Below are 14,019 nucleotides of genomic sequence, written 5' to 3'. Positions count from 1 at the left end.
ATATGGATATCTTGGGTGCATGTGTTGCTTGAGGGTTATTCCCCAACTCTCAAATGATGGTCTCTTAGCGAAGATCCTGGCCGCTAACACCTTGAATGCCCAGGTGATCACAGAATCTTCTATATCTGGGTTATCTTTATTTTGAAAGAACTCCACTGCTACTATGTCTCGAGAGTCTATTCCACTTAGTTCTGGTATTACCTTAAATAGTTTTATCAAGTTCCGTCTGTTTAAAATGTCCTGCCTTCCCTTCGTTACATATTCTGGGATGAATGACAGTATTGGTTCAATGTCGTCCAGGAAATTTTTTTGACTTCCTTGAGGGCCTGTTGATGGTATTCTTTTCTGGTTTTTAGGTTGTTTATTTTTCTGACTGTTTCCTGTCCTGTGCAAGCCTCTTTCCTCTTTTCCCTTGTCTTTACCTTTCCTACTAAATTGCTTTGCTTGGTTTGCTCGTATTCTCTGTCTTTACCTTGTGCAATACATCTCCGATCGTTTACGTTTGTGGTGATCTTGATTGGGGTCTGATTTGTAACTAACTGCACGTTTTTTCCTCCCATTTTTGCTTACTTATATTTTTATCCGAGGGCGGTCTTTCGTGTACTTTCTTCGCTCGAGTGCTTTGAGATCTGACCGTCCTCTGTGTTTGCACATGAAACCCTTAATTTCTAATTTTTTTGTCGGAGACCTTCCACGTTCTCTGAATCTATTTTTGGCCTCTTGTAATTAAAAGTGCATGAAACATGTTGTGGACCATGATTTTATCCCTCTTATGTTGATTATTCTAGCTCTTGAATGGGCTCCACCGTTATCGACTGCTCAAACGAGTAGCTTACCCAATCTGAGTCCGATAATGCCAATCTACTCATGGAGTCGTTCGGAGAATCATTTATCCTAGATTGGTCTCGGCTAGTGCTCCTTGTGAATATTGGGGAACAAAATTCTGTGGCCTTGGTTTGTTTACTTTTTTGTTTGGGCCTTGCCTTCCGAGCTCGTTTCCTTTGTCTTTTTGTTAATTTATCCTGTGGCTGAGGATCAAAGTTGGCCTGTTGTTCTTTTATTTGAACGTCGTTGTTTTCCATTTCCGCCTGTAGGACCTCTTTGTGTTCCAGTTGCTCTAAATTACCATCCCCCTCTTTATTGTGCCTTTGATTAGTTTGATGATTTGGGACGTTTGGCGTTTCTTTATTGAGTTTTTTCCCTGGGGATTCTTGATTTCCCTTGCGCTTGCTCACTGTTTTTACTGCTCCGAGAATGTCTTTCAAAATATCTGGGAGGGACGCAAGTTTCTCAATTATTCTCCCGCACCCCCAGTTGTTTTGTTTGTTTTTGTTTGGGAGTTGGTCCATGTTTCCTTTGTTTTTGTTTGTCTTTGTTTGGGAGTTGGTCCTTATTTCCTTTGTTTGCCAGTAAGGACATTATTATGTCTGTCTTGGAGCTTATATTTGCGATGTGCTCTGCGATAATATTTATAAGATCGATTTGAACCTCCATTTTGTCAGACTGATAAATAAGTGCCCTTATAGCTTGGTCCAACAAACTTATTAGCGCCTTCCCCCAGTGTATATTGAACTGTTGGCTGCCTGCGTTCACTACCGGTTTGACTGAATGTTTGATCATGCTTGCCGATGAGATTGAAATTGGTACCGACTGATGACCTTTACTTACTCTACTACCATAACTTTTACTGTCTTCTATGAGTATTCTTTGAATGCCACTGCTGTCAATTATATTGCGTGGGGTTGATGCCACTAGTCCCGACCCGCGCTCTTTAGGGATTGGTTGTTGTACTAAAGTGGGCCCTTGTGGAGATGTCCTTTTTGTTGTCGTTTTGGTGATTTCAATCAAACTTGATTTGTTTGATACTAAAAGGGAGTTCGAGCAAACTTCCTCCCCTTCTACTCTCTGTTTTATCAAATCACAAATTTCTCTGGGTTTAATCTCTTTGCATGGATCATTATGGTCATTGTGTTCCTTATTGTTCTTATATCCTGTGTTGTTAAAGATATATTCCAAGGATTCCTTTCTCGGAGGTGTCGATGGTATCAATGAAATTTGTTTTTCACCTTTCGGGTCTTGCTGACTTATTGTTATTTATTTTTTCCATACCACTAGTCGGTTCCGTATCAATAGATGATCTGATTGTATTGTGGACTTGGGCCAACACAGTTTCTAATTTTTTCCCTATATGATATTTTTTCCCTGGGTAGTCGGCTGTGGCGTCATAAGTAAATAGTTCCATTGGCTGCTTGTCCTGGTTTGAAGTTTCGAACAAGACTAGTGTTTTTAACTTGTTGGGCTGAAATGGGCTCGGTAGGTTTAGTGCCTCCTTTGTTGAAGCAAAAATCGCGGACACTGGGTCCTTTAGGAAAAATTATTTATTGATCTTCTGCTGTCGTTTTCCTAGGCTTGGGTCGATTTTGTCTGGTGTCGGGACTGATCCTGCCCTCTCTCTCTCTCTGGTCCACTGGTTCCCCCTTTTGAACTGAAGATGAACCCTATTGGAGGGACTTGTCTGTTTTTTTTAATTTCTATTTCTTACTTGGTAAGGGTTGCTGGTTCGTTCCTGATCTAATTTTTTCCTTTTCTTTTGCTTAACGACAGACCTGTGAGCTCCTTCTCTTTGTTCGCTCTTTTACTGACCCTTGAACTATTTTTTTTCCCTCACTCTCTTTCCTGCCTCTCTTGCTGTTTGTGATCTTTTTGGCTGCTAACTTTTTGATCGTTAGCTGGTCACGCTTTGTTGGAGTCTCTTAGTAAGAGAGGACTCTGCTTGATCAAGCTTGTCCTCCTTTGTTTGTCCTCCTTTGCGCTCTAACGACTCTAAGGCGCAATGACTCAGTAGATTGTTTATCGAGAAGAGCCTTGTACTATGGCTCCTGGAGAAGCAAATGTTTCGGAAGGCTGTGATTTTCAAAGTAGAAACACGTGCTGGCTACTGGAGAGGTAGCGGCGGGTCGGGGGAATGCACGACAAGCCGCTGGTGCTAAACCTCTAGGCGGGGCGGTAACGGCGTTGGGAGTGGCAGTGGTATTACTCCTTAAGCAAACCTCTGTCAAGGGGAGAGCCGCGAGCGGAGCTCACAGGTGGGCCACAGGCTAGTAGACCTAGTCAGGCTCCCTCCGTGGTCTGCCCCCGGGCTCTTACTTCGCAGCCGCCTCTAACGGCGGCCGTGCTCGAGGTCACTTTCCGGCCCTCGCTCGGTCCATGCTGATCCTCCTAGGGGCACAGCACTGACCTCCTTTGCTTGGTTTTACTGCTGAGATGCCGGGATGTAGGCTGCTTCTCCCCGATGATGGACGAAGGAGATGCCGGAGACGCGGAACTCCGCAGCCTTCCCTCCTGCTGCTGCTGCTTGCTCGATGCTCACTCGATGCTCGCTCCTCCTCCGCTCCTCCTCTGACACGTGCACTGGGTCAGCCAAGTCCTTAATGGTTCTCTATCAGTGAGGAAACTAAGCATGGGCGGAACTTAAACCGCAAAGAAAAAAAATCCGCTGCGTGCGAATTTGCGGATTTTCGGTAAATTCGCAATCCGCGAACGCTCACGAATTTACCGAAAATCCGCAAATTCGCACGCAGCGGATTTTTTTTCTTTGCGGTTTAAGTTCGCAATTGCGAACATGTAGGTGCGGTGGCAGCAACAATCTCGCACTCGCGAAATTACAAAAATTGCAATTCTGCACAAGAAATCTACTAGCAAGCAGCATAGACCTTCTGAAAATGATGATTTTTATCAGAATAACTCCTCAGGTTGACATTTGCCTGCACTTTTTTGGATTTGAGGCCTTTTGATTTTCTTTGGATAACTTTTGGATTAGAAATCAACTTTCTCATATAAGCTTGGTGGGGCATTACAGTTGCTGTAATGCTGTTCTGCAGAAAAACGAGTTTTGCAAAAGTGAAAGCAGGTTCAAAAGTTCAAACTCATCATTAGTAACCGTTCCCTGTAGTGCTTCCTGACAAGGGCCCCTCCAGAGTTCAGTTGCTAGTTGCAACAATTGTATGACCCTGCTCTGACCCTCACAGCAGGCTCATAGAATAGCTACAAGTAGGCCACAAAGGTCCTGGAAAAAAAATTGCACTGCAACAGAAAGCAAATTACAGATAAGGAAGCAGGTGCCAGACTGGAATTTTAAAACAGTGACACATTAATAAATCAACCCTAAATTAATTCATGTCAGTTGAAGCAGGCAGGTGTGCTTGCTTTTTCCCCCATAATCTACAGTGATGATCAACCAGAGGGTGGCATTGATGTACCAGAGGGTGGCATGGGTGAAACAGAGGGTGGCAGGGGTGAAACAGAGGGTGCTGGGAACCTGTGATGATGAACCAGACGTAGAAACAACATAATCATGACCGTTGCGAGCCGACATGTAAGTTCGCAATTGCGAACTGTTACAAAACCCTCGCGAACTGTCAGAAATCCTTGCGAACTGGCAGAAATCCTTGCGAACACACAAAAAAAATCCGCAAATTCGCGAGAATTCGCGGAAAATTTGCGGATTGCGAGTTCGCAAATTCGCAAAATTCGCGAACGCCAGATTCGCAAAATTTGCCCATGCTTAGAGGAAACAGTGGGCTCAGACACCGGAATTCTGGGACTCTGGGGTTGTTAATATATATATATATTCATATGTAAGGATAGTTGACCGCCTCTTCATGCTGTCACGATCGCACAAATCAAATAGATGACCCCCGTGGCCCTAATACTGCCCCAATCGTGCAACACTGACAGCTGATTTTGTAGTTGGCGCCACATGGATATCATCACACACGAGCATCTTCATCAAGCGCTATATTTTCATCAAAGCCCCTTCGAGGCGGGCACAGCCAAGACCCTGGAATAGGGCCGGAGATTGTGGGTCCCAGCAGAGGCCTCTGTAATACAACACCACAACTGTTTACAGCAGGACACAGCTTGCTTCCAGTGCTTGCGGGACATATGCAAATGAGCATGCAAATACGGGTGCCCGATCCCAAGCCTGGAACGGATGCCAGGTACTACTGCGGCGAGAGAGGAACTCCCTGCTCCGCCTGAGTGTCTAAGAGTGCAAGTGTGAGCAGAGTCCGTGTAGAGATGCCGGGGTCCTCGAAGAGGTGGGGGCTACCTCTTTTCTGGATTGCATCAGCTGTGCTTGCTAGGATGCTGAGGGTGCCTCCCTGGGAGTGGAGGGGGCCTCCTGCATCCACATGCCAGGGCCCCAATGCGCAGACTGTTAACCTGATGTCTGTGACTGTGTTACTTTCTTCAGCAGGTAGAGCTGGGGCCATTCTGTATTGGACTGTTCTGCTATAAACAGGGCCATAGAATTATGTGATCAAATGTGCCGCCACATAATTATAGATCTGCCACTTTTGCCACATAAACCAGCATCTGCTGCATTATCTGCAGATTTTAACACAAAGAAAAAAATGTTTCAGCTCAAACTGTTCAACAAGTTTGCAGATGAATAGGTTTCTAAACAGGGAAGCGCTCGCCGTGCCTTTTGTCTGTAAGCCCCGTCCTTTTCAGACTGGGGGGCGTGTTTTTGACTGAGAACGTCACTAGGTAGAAAGAAAGTAAAAAACACGCCCCCATTCTGAAAAGGACGGGGCTTAGATCTTAAGAAGAACGTCACTAGGACCTCTTCTCTAATGGCTGGACGCCATTTAGGAGGCCAGCCAATGGAGAAGAGAGGCGTGTCTTAACCCTCGTACCTAAAGTCATTAAATCTTGCGAGCTCGAGTGCGCATGTGCGCACCCGACACCACGCGAGACCTAACTATCAGGAGGATGGCTTCACAATGCCGCATCTGATAGAGCTAATACAGACTTCCACGTGCAAGTCAAGTCTGACCATCTCATCACGCAAAGCAATCACCAAATTAAGCATGGGACAGATTCATCCACCCGCTGCACTACACAAAGAAAGTAACACGAGCCACTGCAGTGGAATTCCCTAAATAAGTGAGTTAAGATAACCAAAATTATAAGAAAAATCCAAAAAGCAGGGACCATTTTACAGTCAAAACTTGCTTTACAACAGAAGCCAAATCTCGGCTCATATGTAGTCCTGCGAGGCACGGGTCAAATAAAGCCGCCCAGGAACGACAGCGATAGGAAAGGCTACAACACTGCCTGTAAGTGCCATAGTACGGGAGAGGGGGTGGGTTAGAGAAGAGGGAAAAAAACACAAAAAAACACACACTTACCTTTAATTGATCATCCTTCCTTTGAGGCTGAAAAGAAAGGAGACAACATGCATTAGTTTTCCTGCACACATTACATACCAATTGCTGCTTTTGCCACAAACCATCGATACATCAGATAGGAGCAAAAGACAAGAGCTCTTATTCACCACTGTTCATCTGCTGAACTATGTGATCATCGTTGTATCGATCTTGGTGCTGCACTAACGCAGTACACGAACATACATGCATTTGAAATGTAAACGGTCCAGCCATTGACTTCGTTGTGCCCCTTCTCGCCCCCCTCCCCGTATCTGAGGCAATGGCGTAACAAAACTTGAGGGGGCCCCCCTGCAAAGCACATGGAGGGGGCCCCCCCGGCGGCCCGGCCCACCACCTACCACTTTGCCCTACCACCCAGAAATCTAGTATATTTTGATTTGAAACCTCCAACATTTAAATGAAATGCCTCTATATTGTCTTTCTCTAAGTTCTAATCAGAAAATGGGAAATACCCTCAACATACAAGCTATGCCATTTGTAACAATACTGTCAAAAGCAGATTATTTAACTGAGGCAGCAATCAGAACAATGCCAAGGAGAGCTATCCTATTGTCTCAGGAACTGCCTATGGCTGAAGACCCAAGAACAACTATGATGGGTCTGAAATAGAATTGTCGTTAATGGACAATAACTTGAAACTTTGAAAGACAAACCCAAACCTGCAATTCCATAAAAACTCGACTGACAAATGAATGCATGGTAAGTGATGGGCTTATTTGATTGAGATTGCAGATTGAGCAGTGAGGGGGACAGGTGAGTGAAGTGTGACATGAGTTCAGGGGGAGTACTGTGCTTGTGTGACTGCAGGGTGAGGTACATAGTGACCAGCGCAAGTGCATAGCGAGTGCAGAGTGATGTCTGAGTGCAGGGTGAGCGGGTGAATGGTGTGAGTGCATGGTGATTGCTGTGAATGCAGGGTGACCGTAAAAGTGAAGGGCGAGAATGAGGAGTGAGTTGTCTTAATGCAGGGTGCATTCCCAGACACTTGAAGTAACTCAGCATGGTATTTATGGTGGTGTGGGTTTCAGATATAAGTTAAACTATTGTTATTCTGGCATTAATAGGGCTTGAGGGTGTAGGAAATAATGTGCTGCTCCTGCAACAAAACTTCCAGTCTTATGATTAGAGTTGCCAACTCATGTTGATGCCCCATACAGAACAAAAATAAGCAGTAACCTAAAGACGTATTTTCAACACTTATCTGTGCATACTTCGAACAGCAAATATAAATAGAAAACACTTTTAATTGTGTTTAAAGGCTGCCTGAATGACCCATGACTGATAATTAAAGGGAACAAAGATAGAAAAGTCACATAACAAATGAATACATACATTTTTATTTATAACCCTATTTAGTTTCAAGACGAGGTCTTTCAGTGTCTTTAAACACATGGCTGCCATTTTTTTTGGCAACCCTACTTTATATTCCTTTTCATGAAATGTCTTCTCACACTATAGCAGTAAATGTAAATTTCAAATGTAAGGAATAGGCCCAGGGGGTCCTGCCTGGAACCAGAAAAAACTAAGCCTCTGTAACCAGTTTACAAAGGTATGCAATGGTACATTACATAATGAGAAGTTGGTGCTGTGCATAAGATAAATATTGCATCCTGTGCTCCTCAGCAAACAAGTTACCAACTAAAATCTTAACAGGGCCTTCTTGGCCTCTCGTCTTTCTGGGATCAAAACACTGACTCATTACTTATAGTAAATCAGTTAGTATGTAATCAGAGGACAGGTTTTCCATTGCACAACACGTCATTCTGTGGTCACTGCGTAACCCTTTATTATACTCAAAATGTGCATAGTGACATCTGATGTTGATTGTGATATGAAAAGACCCATCTGCGCTCATAAACACTACATACAAAAAACGATTTTTAAGAGATGAAGGGGAATCACTAGGGAGAGAAAGAATGACACCTTGGAGGAGAAAAGAAGAACCAGATGAGGGGATCTTGAAGCGGGGCTGTGAATGGACTGAAATGATGGGAGAGCCTAAAAGATGAAAAGGAGGAAAGGGGTGAGAAGGTAATAACAATGACACAAGTGAGCAGTGCAGGTAGTGGGGAGAAAGAAGATGATGATGATGATGAGAGCAAGTAAGGATGGGGTATAATAGGAAGACCTAATGAGGAATAAAGAATAAAACAGTGTGGAGAAGTAGGTTATCTCATTTATAATGAAGAGCCTCTCTGAGGACCAGCCGGGGCCCAGGTGTGCACACACTATTTCATTAATGAAGAGGCTTATATGTCAAGTTATGGCAGGCTCTGAAAATACTGTAATATTTTCTTTAATGTGCCCTTTCAGAGCGTTTGGCTTTTGAGGACATTTCTGTGAAAGCTGAGCTTTAAAACGCACAATTTGACCCCTTGAAAATATATATGAGGAGAGAACCTCCCCTGTGCCTACCCAGACAACTCCTAGAGCAAGTCAGGCTTGCTTTCTTCCCTCGCTGTATTTCTTGGCAATTATTACACCCCACCCCACCACATACACAGATCTCCCGTCGTCACCGAACATGGGTGATATTGTTGGTATTTTAAGATCTGCCATGCCCATGGACACATGTAACGTCGCGTACCAGCCATTATTATGTTAAAGAAGCATGCCAATATAAAACATAATTTGGCTGTCAAATGAGCTAATTAACTGATGGCCATTTCCGCAGACTGCTCAGACATTGACTGCGCTGCAGTTAAGGGAGGATACTCATGCAACGCGAGATGAAAGGAGAATGCTGCTGGCTCACTGGATGAAGAGTGGGTGAAGTATGTACCCGTGCGCACCATTACTGGCTGAGAAATACCAAATAATGTAACAAGAGTGTGTCCTTCCTTTCCTTTATAGTGGTGTTTAGTGGCTCTGCTAAAGTAGCACCGCAAACTACTCGTGCTTTCGAAGAAAATTACCTTCATGCCCTGAAGAAGTCATTTGGGTAATTGTGCCCCATGACGAAACACGTGTTGGCATTGGTTTTTGCTCTATTGGCTACTTTCGGTATGAACTCTATGGACTATGAAGATTGAGATTATGATGAAGAACATTTGATGTATGAAGAGAAAAGAAAAGAAAATGAAAAGAACTGATCCAATGAACTCTGAAATAGTATTAATTTGATTTGGTTAATCTTTTCTCTTAAGGAAATATAAGAAACTGTTTGATTGTGCTAGGGGACAACCCATCCTTTTGCGATACATAAAGATTTAGGATTACATGTGTTACATAAAAGATACAAACAGAAAAAAATTGCAAATGTACAAGTTATAAAGTCACACAAGGAAGAGATACAAACAGAAAAAAAGCATTGGAAATGCAATAGGTCTCAGATTTATTTGAGTTTGAGCAAATGGCAATGTCTTTTCCGCCATGTGTTATGGAGTGTATGCATGTGGTGTGTAGTGGAATTATGTGGGTTGGATTGGAATTGTAGCAATGGTGGCATGCTGAGCTTTAGGTGATTATGTTTAAAAGTAAAGTTTGCAATACTGCGATTGCTACAATAGTTAATTGTGGATGGGTTAACAATTGATGTGTGTACTGATGGCTGGTGGTGTGTGCCTGGTGAAAGCGTGCACTGACGGCTGGTGGTGTGAGTGAGCCTGGTAAAAAGCATGCATTGACATCTGGTGGTGTGTGCCTGGTGGAAGCGTGCACTGACGGATGGTGGTGTTTGTGCCTAGTGAAAGCGTGCACTGACATCTGATGGTGTTTGTGCTTGGTGAAAGCGTGCACTGACGGCTGGTGGGGTTTTTGCCCGGAGAAAGCGTGCACACTCAGACACTGATGGCCCTGAAAACCCACATACTGATCACTCTGCATACTCACATACTGATCGCCCTGCATACTCAAACACTGCTCACCCTTCACACTCACACTCTGCTGGCCCTGGACACCCACGTACTGCTCACCATGCATACTCACACACTGCTCACCCTGCATACTCACACACTGCTCACCCTGCACACTCACACACTGCTGGCCCTGGACACCCACATACTGATCACCCTGCATACTTACACTGCTCACCCTGCATACTCACACACTGCTCACCCTGCACACTCACACTCTGCTCACCCTGCACACTCACACACTGCTGGCCCTGGACATCCACATACTGCTCACCCTGCATACTCACACACTGCTTACCCTGCACACTCAAACACTGCTGGCCCTGGACACCCACATACTGATCACCCTGCATACTCACATACTGATCACCCTGCATACTCACACACTGCTCAACCTGCATACTCACTCACACACTGCCGGCCCAGGACACCCACATACTGCTCACCATGCATACCCACACACTGCTGGTCCTGGACACCCACATACTGATCATCCTGCATACTCACATACTGATCACCCTGCATACTCAAAAACTGCTCACCCTGCATACTCACACTCTGCTCACCCTGCATACTCACACACCTCACCCTGCACACTCAAACACTGCTGGCCCTGGACACCCACAAACTGATCACCCTGCATACTCACATACTGATCACCCTGCATACTCACACACTGCTCACCCTGCATACTCACACACTGCTCACACACTGTTCACCCTGCACACTCACACACTGTTCACCCTGCACACTCACACACTGCTCACCCTGCACACTCACACACTGCTCACCCTGCACACTCACACACTGTTCACCCTGCACACTCACACACTGCTAACCCTACACACACACACACTGCTCACCCTACACACTCGCACACTGCTCACCCTGCACACTCACACACTGTTGGCCCTGGACACTCACATACTGATCACCCTGCATACTCACATACTGATCACCCTGCATACTCACACACTGCTCACCCTTCACACTCACACACTGCTCACCCTTCACACTCACACACGGCTCACCCTGCACACTCACACACTGCTAACCCTGCATATTCACTCATACACTGCTGGCCCGGGACACCCACATACTGATCCCCTGCATATTTACATACTGATCACCCTGTATACTCAAACAAAGCTCACCCTGCATACTCACACTCTGCTCACCCTGCACACTCAGAAACTGCTGACCCTGGACACCCACACACTGCTCACCCTTCATACTCACACACTGCTCACCCTGCACACTCACACACTGCTCACCCTGCATACTCACTCACACACTGCTGGCCCTGGACACCCACACACTGCTCACTCTGCATACTCACACACTGCTCACCCTGCACACTCACACACTGCTCGCCCTGCATACTCACACACTGTTAACCTTGCACACTCACACACTGTTCACCCTGCACACTCACACACTCTGCTCACCCTACACACTCTCACACTGCATTTTGTATTCCCTGTCCACTCCCGACGGGTTACCTCACCCAGAAGACGGTATGTTAATCTGAAAAAAACTACTTTGGAGGCCCCCCTCCGTTTCCTGTGAACACCCCGTGCCGCGCATGCTGTTCGTTGATGTGGACTTGTCCTATGTGTGTGGGAAGCCGGAGCTCGCCCAGGGAGGGCTCTGCCAGAGCCGCTCGTCGCTCAGTCTTCCCGGGACCCCTTTAGCCGCCTGGTTCGGGGTTTAAATGGGCCAAGTTAGGAGAATCGACAGGAGAGGTGGCAAAGCCTGCGAATGTGACTCGTGATGGTCTGCGCCCCAACGCCAAGGGAACCCAACCTCACACATACCCCCCCACGCCCAATGGCAACACTCCTCCACAGGAATCATTAACACCTGGGTCCCAGGCACGGGAGGAGATCTGGGCAGAAGGGGAGGGCAGGTGAATCCCGGCGAGAGAAAGTGAAGGAGGGAGAGAAAGTGAGGGACAGGAAACACAGAAGAGAGAAAAGAGAGCGCATCTGAAAGAGACACGTTAGTGATAGATTCCTTACCTTAGAATATCCCTAGGCGTCAGACTGGTACCGGAAAATTTTGCGTAGCCATACACCTGCACGCCGGCAGGCGTCGTCCGCGGCTCCACATCCGTCGTCGGCGTCATTAGCGCCGGAATGACATTGTCGGAGTACTTAGACGCCGCCCATGCACGCTGATGTCAGTTCTTCTTTTTTCCGCGCCAGCTAGCGCAGATCCGGAGAAGCTCTACCCCTTAGTCTTTTTTGACTAACCTTTTTGATCTTTTTGATCATTTCTTTGCTCGAGTCTTCGACTACTACGGTGCCGGTAGGGATGCCCGGGTTTAAACCCTGTTCCAGGTGCGACCGACTGATGTCGGTTACCGACCCCCATCGCCGGTGCCTCAAGTGTTTAGGCCTCGACCACGACGACCGCACCTTCTCCAACTGCCGGGCCCTGACGTCTAAGGCTAGGCGAGAGCGGTCTCGCAAGTGACTGGAGCTCCGGCAGTCGGCCCGCTCCGCTCCAGGTCCCTGTCCCAGTCCCACGGGAGGTCGAGGGACAGGTCGCGGGGTCGGAGCCCTCGCAGCTCCGTGAGTGGACATCGGTCGTCGGGATCCAAGTCCTCAGGTAAGAAGCATAAGAGGTCGGAGATGCATCATCGTTCCTCCGACCCATCCCGACGCTCGCACGAAGAGGCCGGGACTTTGGGTGGCACCACCCGCGCGGCTCCGCCGGAGTCGCTGTCGTCTGCCCCACACTTTCGGGTCCCTAGGCAAGACGCGACGCCTGAGGAGATCGAGCGGTACCTCATGGCCAAGGGGTCCCTCCATCCTCAGCGGGGTCCCGTGGCGTCTTCGGGTCCAACGGCCCCGGCTGGAGGGCCTAGCGGGTCGGGCGCTTCGGCTCCGACGCCATCGGGTGCTTCGGTCCTGGCGCCGCCAGCGACTTCGGTCCGGACGCTGCAGGCCCTCTCTGGATCCACTTCCGGATCCGGGTCGTCGCCGGTCGACCTCACAACCTCGCCGACGCCGGCCCTATGGGTGTCACCCCCGGAGCCTGCTATGGGCGCTGTCCCCAGTCGAACCCCCGGTCTGGTTCTGGCGCTGGAGCGGCACCGATGGGCGCCGCTACCGACGGCTTTTGGAGATTTCTATTTCCATGAACAGGACCCATCTGTTGAACCTGTACTACAGGAGATGGGTGATGAGGGTGATTGGGAGGGGTCTGAGGACCCTCTGGCACGGGAGTGCCAGTCACCACAGGACTGGACATATGAGCTTGGGGAGGCCAGTGGCATTGACACTTCGCCAGACACTGGATTTGTCTCCCCTCCCACCATGGCTACGGAGGAGGGGCAGCTTATAGTGTAGTGTTGACACGGGCAGCCAAGGCCCTAAACCTTGAACTCCCTGTCGTGGCCATGAGGACTAACCTCCTCACAGAGGTCCTTAAACTGCAGGCAAGCTCCAGTGAGCCTCTGCTGCCGTTTAATGAGGCCTTGTGTGATGTTCTTTTAGGCACTTGATCCAAGCCCGCCACAGGTCCACCTGTGGATAGGAACGTGGCCAGACCCTACCTCCCGGCCCGGGCGACCCTTGCTTTTTGTTTACCCACCCCACCCCCGAGAGCCTGGTCATCCAGGCCTCCACTTCCCAGACCGCATTCCCGACGGCTCCGCCCGATCGGGAATCCAAGAAGTACGAACAGTTCGGGAAGAAGGTGTTCTCGTCCCTCAGTTTGGGACTGCGGTCAGTTAATACCGCATGCCTCTTGGGCCGCTATACCCACACCCACCGGTTGCGGACGTGCTGCAACAGTGTCCGGAGGAGGTCCGGGCAAAACTCGGAGGGTCGAGATGCAGCACGGTATTCCATCCGATGTGGGCTGGATACCACGGACTCACTAGGCAGGGCGATGGCAACGACAGTGGCGGTTCGACGCCACGC

General features: G+C 47.9%; 1 protein-coding gene and 1 non-coding gene across 6 annotated transcripts in view; one reads left to right on the top strand and one right to left on the bottom strand.

The window, feature by feature from the left end:
• LOC147717698 (E3 ubiquitin-protein ligase TRIM39-like) overlaps positions 1-14,019 on the top strand; it is a 660,302-nt gene that overhangs the window by 488,357 nt on the left and 157,926 nt on the right. The window lies entirely within an intron of this gene.
• Positions 6,298-6,381, bottom strand: LOC147717700 (small nucleolar RNA snR60/Z15/Z230/Z193/J17). The gene has a single exon (XR_015296169.1). It is a non-coding gene; the product is annotated as a small nucleolar RNA snR60/Z15/Z230/Z193/J17 (small nucleolar RNA).

This window comes from Lissotriton vulgaris, chromosome 5, assembly GCF_964263255.1.
Source record: "Lissotriton vulgaris chromosome 5, aLisVul1.2, whole genome shotgun sequence".
In the NCBI taxonomy this organism is placed as follows: domain Eukaryota; kingdom Metazoa; phylum Chordata; class Amphibia; order Caudata; family Salamandridae; genus Lissotriton; species Lissotriton vulgaris.
Note: the sequence above shows the minus strand (reverse complement) of the source record. Positions and strands in the feature narration are given on the sequence as shown.